The following is a 7011-nucleotide window of genomic DNA, read 5'->3' as shown; positions in this document are numbered from 1 at the left end:
GCTACATTTTCGTACTGGCTGTGGCGACCTGTTATGACCCTGGCAGCTAGTCTGTGAATTAATCCGCTGCCTTTTGTGACGCCTACTTGATAAGGACTCCAAACAGTGGAAACTCGTCGCACTACCGCCTCGTAGGGGATTGCCTTTACAGATACAGCGCACTCCCCCTGGAACCTTCTGACAAATTTAAGTCTATACTGCGTCGCATGTACCAACATAACAGAAACAACATTGATTTCTGCGTAATGTCTGTCCTTTTCACTTTACTGTTGCGATTCAGCTGCTCATTGCTTTGGTGCGGATGTGTCATTGAGGAACTAACATTTCTTTTTTTTGAAATGATAATTAAATGGACACCCTAGCTGCAAACAGGCGTTTATGTACTTCATTGGGGACATGTTGAAAATGTGTGCCCCGACCGGGACTCGAACCCGGGATCTCCTGCTTACGTGGCAGACGCTCTATCCATCTGAGCCACCTCGGGCACAGAGGATAGTGCGTCTGCAGGGACTTATCCCTTGCACGCTCCCCGTGAGATCCACATTCCCAACATGTCCACACCACTACATTCGTAGTGCGCCTAATAGATGTTTGCCCATCATACTCATTACTCGTGGCAGATTAATCTACCAAGTCCCCGTACGAGTTCGGGCATAGCGTGTGCGTTCGCACAAGAAGGTCAATGGCCGGGAAGCCATATTTTAACTATATATGACGGTAGTATCTGTTCCCGAAAGAACAGTTACCGTGGATGACCATACAGCTTTGCTAGAAATGAAATGATAAGTAAATGGACGCCCTAGCTGCAAACAGGCGTTGATGTACTTCATTGGGGACATGTTGAAAATGTGTCCCCAATGAAGTACATCAACGCCTGTTTGCAGCTAGGGTGTCCATTTAATTATCATTTCATTTCTAGCAAAGCTGCATGGTCATCCACGGTAACTGTTCTTTCGGGAACAGATACTACCGTCATATATATTTCTTTTATTATTATTATTATTTTGAAAGGTTCGACGCTTGTGATTGGAAAGGTGTAGGTACGCCTGTTGTTGCTAAACAGCTTCTGTGACTTTGAGGACGACAGCAGTAAAAAGTTTGCAGTGCTGAGGCACACACGACCGCGGCGCGGCTCCACACAAAGGCGGCATCGGCTGGAGCACGTGCAGCGTGGCGGAAGCATTAAAGGCCAGGGGGGCCGTGCTGAACGACGGACAGGTAGCGGCGGCACCGCCTCTCTATTAAGCCGCTCACCACCAAAAGCGTGTCGGCACGACTGCTGTCAGGCGCGGTCACACTGAAGCGTTAAAGACGAGCCTTACGACGCAGAAGCAACCAACATTGGCGGAGCGCGTAGTAACATAATGCAAGCGGCTTTACTGATTTCACACTGGGACGCCACCGATACGACACCGCCCGGCTTAACACGGAGTGCCGGTCGCTCCACGCAAGGCATCCGATTTGTCTAAAAACATCGTATTTTGAAGGTGAAGCAAAGCTACATCCGACTCTGCAGTTACTTTGGCAGTAAAGATTTTATTTCTCGCGAAAGAAAAGAAAATCCACTGTTTCGTGATTCGCGGTGATACGGCGCGCGCCGCTAACCTGTGATCTTGTTCAGAGCGCGCACTGTAATCGATTATAGTTCGCTGTCCTGGTGCGGGTGGCGCTCCCATGGCGATTTGCTATTACGTCGCTGGCGTGTGTTTGCGGTGGCCGGCGGAAAGCGAGAGGGTAGTTGGTTTTCCGGGGATTGGACGGAACGTGAAGTTCGCTCTGCCTGACCTGCTAGTAACTAGCGCTAAGGTGGTTGTGCCTCGCAATATGAGCAGAGTGGTACGGTGCGGAGGCGACTCGCCGCTGTGCTGGCCGTCCGATGGTGATTAATTGGAGTCGGCGTACTTGTTCTTTCTGCCTGTCTGATGTGGAGGTCCGGTGGGGTCCTGTGATACTGTTGCCCGGAGACAACTAGTTGCTGTATTTTGGAGTCGTCTGCCAGGTTAGGGTGTGGGCTCGGTTGACTCTTCAGATTTTCCCCTGGAAGCTCCAGCAGCGGTTTCTGAACTTTTCTGATGTGGGACGATGTTGGAACTTTTTGCTGTGTGTGTGGCTCGTTACGATATTTGTTGGTACTAATTTATTTGCTCAACTGGAGTCCTGCCCGGAGTTGCGTTCATGTATGGCACATTTGGCAGTCGATGTGCTAGGTAAAGTCTGCCTAAGAAGGGCGGTTTTGTACAGTATATACATAGTGAATTACTGCTGCTTGGTATATGTGGTCTTCTGGGACCTGAACAACAGGATCTAGTCAATTTGGTTGTGTAAAAGCATTTAGTGGTATGTTCTGTATTTTTTATTGTGTTATTTTTAACTTGGTGGAATAGTCGCGTTTGGTGTCGTTAAGGCACTTATAAGACTGTGGTTTGACTACTCATTTGCACTTGGCTTTTATTGTTTCGTTTTAGGAAGCGAGAATTGTTTGAGATTTGTGTGTCTTGGCTTCTGGCACTTATTAAGAGCGCCCGAGTTAACGGCGCCGTGGTTATCATGTGCTGTCGGGATGTTATACTGTATTTTGTATTTTATCTTATGTTGATATTATCTGTCGTGTGTTACAGAACATAACAAAGGTGCGTAAGTGATGGGCAGTCCTGGGAGGCATGTCGTGAAGCTCTCAGCGGTTTATTTCGGGGACCGTTTCTAGTGGGAAGGCTCCGAAGTGTTGAGAGCTCGCTCGTCTGTGATTATGTTGGGAGTTGCCCGCGCCCTTTGGTTGTATCAAATAATTTTGTTATTATATTTATTGGTTCTGTGTTGCGCTTCTTTCATTTTATGGTGCCAAGCGCCGTTATCTTAGTTTTTTATATAAATCATTTTAAATTGTAATGCCAACTTAACTTATTATTGGATTTTGTCTTTTGGATAAACTCTAAAAGCACTATTGTAAAAGGTTCCTGATTTTATGGTGGCAAGCTGCCGTTATTGTTTTTTAAAGCTCACTCTTTGACCATTTGTTAAGTTTGGAAGTTATATGAATTTGTTGTTATTTAAAGGAGTTTAGTATTGGTAATTTAATAAATTATGTACAGAGTCTGCTGTTTGGATATTATTGGGTGGAACTCCTTGGATAGTTGTCCTATAAGAATGCACATTTCACGCGCGTGTTTTTCACAACGCACTCTTTTTCAGAAATGTGTGTATGATTGGGTAACCGATAGTAACCGGACTAATTTTTTGGTGGGCAGAGCTTTTGTAGTAACGCGTTTCGTCGCTAGCAACCCATGGAACGAACACTGCAGTCAGTAAGCCGAGTGGCGTCGCTGAACAAGGTCAGGACTAGTATCGGCAGATATTATAGCGACAACTGATCCGTGTGATTGTCGTTTTTGCAATGGCTGATTTTCGTGAGCGGCACCGACCGGCCGCCGTGTCATCCTCAGACCTTAGACGTCACCAGATGTGGATACGGAGAGGCATGTTCTCCCGGCCGTACCGTCGATACCGCTGGGCCTTCAGGCCTGTTCCGACGGTGTTTGAGTTTCGTGAACAGCGTGCGGCGGTGAAATTTTCTTTTTAAAAGCTCTTGAAACGTTAAAACCGGCTCACAAGGACGATCCTATGGGAAAAACTCAAGTTCTTGATCAGTTTTACCCAAAAATGGTAAAATATCAACTGGTGACAAACCTCTTTCTGGTCGTCCATCCAAATGTTGAAAACTTTCCTGCAGTCATCAACGAAGATCGACGAAGGGCCATTAAAGAAATTGTAGAGCTGTCGGGAATGACTTGCATTTCAGTGCTGCCAATTGTGACAAAAGATTGGGGAATGAAAAGAATGGCTGTTGAATTCGTGCCACGACTGCTGACTACTGAACAAAAACAAGATCTCGAAGAAGCAAGTTGTGCTTTGAAAGAAGCTCGGAATTATCTTAACTTTTTTTTCAACAAGTATCGCAGCTGACAACACTTGGTACTGTGCTTTTCATTCTCAATCAAAGCAACAATCAGGAAATTTCCTCGAGTGAAATCAAAGATAAAGAGAATGCTGATCTGCTTTTTCGATGTGAGAAGAGTCGGCTATTCACAGTTTGTTTCACAGGGTCAGACAGTTAAACAGGCTTTCTGCTCGGAAGTTTTGAAAATATTGCGCAACAGCATGCGGCGGAAGCGACCTGATTTGTGGCAGTCAGCTGATTGGCAATCCCTGCTCACACAGCTCTGTCTGTTAGATAGTTCTTGACCAAAAATGGTATGACCTCTGTTCCTCACCCTCCACCCCTCCCCCACTCCCACCCCATACTCAATCGACCCTGCCCTTTGCGACTTTCTGCTTTCTAGAACGAAAAAAGACATGAAATGAAAGCGTCTTGCTGATGTTCCTAGGTAAAGAAAAAAATGACGGAGGCATTGTCAAGCATCATAAGAGGTGAATTTAAATAATGTTTTGAAAACTTGAATATAAGATTAAATGGGTCTGAGCACTATGCGACCTAACTTCTGAGGTCATCAGTCGCTTAGAACCCTTTTCAATTCCTTCACATTCCTCTGTTTCATATACACGGCACTCTTTCTCATTCGATTTTGAAGAAAGTGTTCGCTAAAAAAAATCATTTGTTTGCCATCTTATAGCCACACATCAGAGCTTGTCGATGAACTGGATTTATTTTCGTTAGTGCCTTAGTTATTGGGACACTTCTAAGGAAAGTAAAACACGGCGCATTTTTTGAAAAGTTTTCAATGAGAAATGTAGACGCTGGCCTGTTTATGTTTGGTGCTTTTTACGATGTACATTAATGCATATGAAATACAGTTAACATGTCGAAACTGAAAATACCTGAGACATACTGGAGGCTGTCCGCGACGGCGTTGGCAGCTGGGCGCCACAAGCGAGGCTGTTGCCCTCTGCTACGCGGGATGCGGAGCTAAGTGTCTTTGTTTTGCTTATGCTGCCGATACAAGCCGAACGTTGAAATGGAAAAATACTGAAATGTAAACACACTGGGAGTCATCAGCTGATGGCGCTGGCTGGATGCTTTTTTCTTTCTGCCCTCCCTGATACAGGAATCTTTGTGACGGGTCCGAAAGAGATCTGAAAGATGAATTCCTGTTACTTCTGAACGAGCACCTAGACGAACCCAAGGACACGTCGGGATTTTCCTCATCATCACGGACTTCGGCCATTTCTTCAAATACATTGTCTACCCCGCAGAATTCACCACCCACTGGTACGCCATTGATGGTTGGTTTAGCTTCAGTTGTAACAACATTTCTCCTCAGTACTCCTCAAGCTGAATTGTAAACTACTTTGCTAAGTTGAACAGCTGTACAAATACAATCATAGCTTTATTAATTTGTTACCATTATTTGTGTATGAACCACATTGACTAAAGTACCATACTAGGTGGTCTCACTAAAAATAAATTTTTCATAGTGGCATTTTCAAAGTCACTCAAATACTTCCACAAACCTATATTTTGCAATCAGCAGCTTCTCAACAGAAGACGTGACTACTCGAAAATTTTTGTCCTGCTTTGTCACAGTAGCAGATATCAGTCATCCAAAAAGTGGAAACTGTCTGGACGCATTCTACAGAATGTGAGGAATTTATGTTCGTGCTTGGAGAGCTCATGAGAAACCACAGCCAAACTATGTTTGATAGTAATAGCATTTTATGGGTGCATGCTGTACTTGATTTTCTTTTTCAGTTGTTTGAGCTTTAAATATTGATAAGCCACAATAGCGTTCTCTTAAGAGGAGCTTATGATTGCAGTTGAGCCAAAGACGTGATTTTTGCTGTCTTGTTTGTCGTAATGCAGATCGCATAGCATATCGTACAGCCTCAGTGGGAACGCGAATGACGCACCGATAAGCGTCACATCGTGCGACCTTTATTACAACGAATCGTATCGCCTCAGTGTGAACCACGCCTTACAGCTACTGCACGGTTGCCTTCTCAGGGACTGCTACGATAGATGACGGAATCATAGCAAAACGTAAAACTAACATTACTGATCAATCCCTTATCACGATCACCTGCCCGCACCTGCATATCTCATGACGTTATGTCTTGCACTGAACACTCGCGATTTACGCACACAGGACTCCGTGGGCGATGTCACACTAAAAAACGTTTCTCCCAGTATGACATGTCCAGTTGAAGCCACTCATTAATATTAAATCCTGCAGTGCTACCAAATTGTGGGGATGCTGATCATTACTTCCACTAGGTGTTCCATACATGTCACATAGTCCTACAGGATTGAGCTGGGGTGATTTAGCGAGCTAGTCGAGGTGTAGCAGAGTGGCTGAGTGTTCGTGAAACCATCAACTCATGCATCCTTGGGAATACAGCTGTTGTCATTCTTGGGAGTATGCCCTGCATACTCGTCATGAAGATGGACAAGAAAGAGCAGCACCTGGTCGCCGAGAATATTGAACCCAACACATTGGTTCATGTTCAAGGCAACCAGAATGACTGGGCCCAAGGCATGTTACGTAAAACACCCTAAAAACATCATTACGTAAGCACCTCTGGGGGTTTAATACCTCGTTGGACCCACGGTTCCCACACATCTTACATCTTTTGGGAAAAAAGGCAAAACCGCGACTCGTGGGAGCACGCTACCTGTTAATGTCCAGTTGCTGTGATGTTTGGTGCACTGAAGACATGCAGCCTTACGTGCAACTGTGAACACTGGCCTTCCGCGAGTTACTCCAGAAGACCGTTAAAAGCGGATTCCTTAGCAAAGTTGCCTCTGAAACTTGTTGAGATGGACCTTCATTCACAGACATCAGCAATTCCCGTCGAGAATGGAACAGACTGTCAGTTGCAATGCGTGACACTCGGTCAGGGTCTTCTCATGACGCTTGTTCTTACGCTGTGTTACATGGTTGCGAGTTGAGAAGTTGGACAGTTCGTGTTGACGCACCAGTAAATCGGTCAACTTCGTCTACAATTCTGTTATGGACGCGTCCAAACAAAATATCTCATTTCTACCATTCTGTCCTAACA

General features: G+C 45.1%; 1 non-coding gene across 1 annotated transcript; it reads right to left on the bottom strand.

Moving 5' to 3' along the window:
• Positions 1-410: 410 nt before the first annotated feature.
• Positions 411-485, bottom strand: Trnat-cgu (transfer RNA threonine (anticodon CGU)). The gene has a single exon. It is a non-coding gene; the product is annotated as a tRNA-Thr (tRNA).
• Positions 486-7011: the final 6526 nt, after the last annotated feature.

This window comes from Schistocerca cancellata, chromosome 3, assembly GCF_023864275.1.
Source record: "Schistocerca cancellata isolate TAMUIC-IGC-003103 chromosome 3, iqSchCanc2.1, whole genome shotgun sequence".
NCBI classification, from domain to species: Eukaryota; Metazoa; Arthropoda; class Insecta; order Orthoptera; family Acrididae; genus Schistocerca; species Schistocerca cancellata.
Note: the sequence above shows the minus strand (reverse complement) of the source record. Positions and strands in the feature narration are given on the sequence as shown.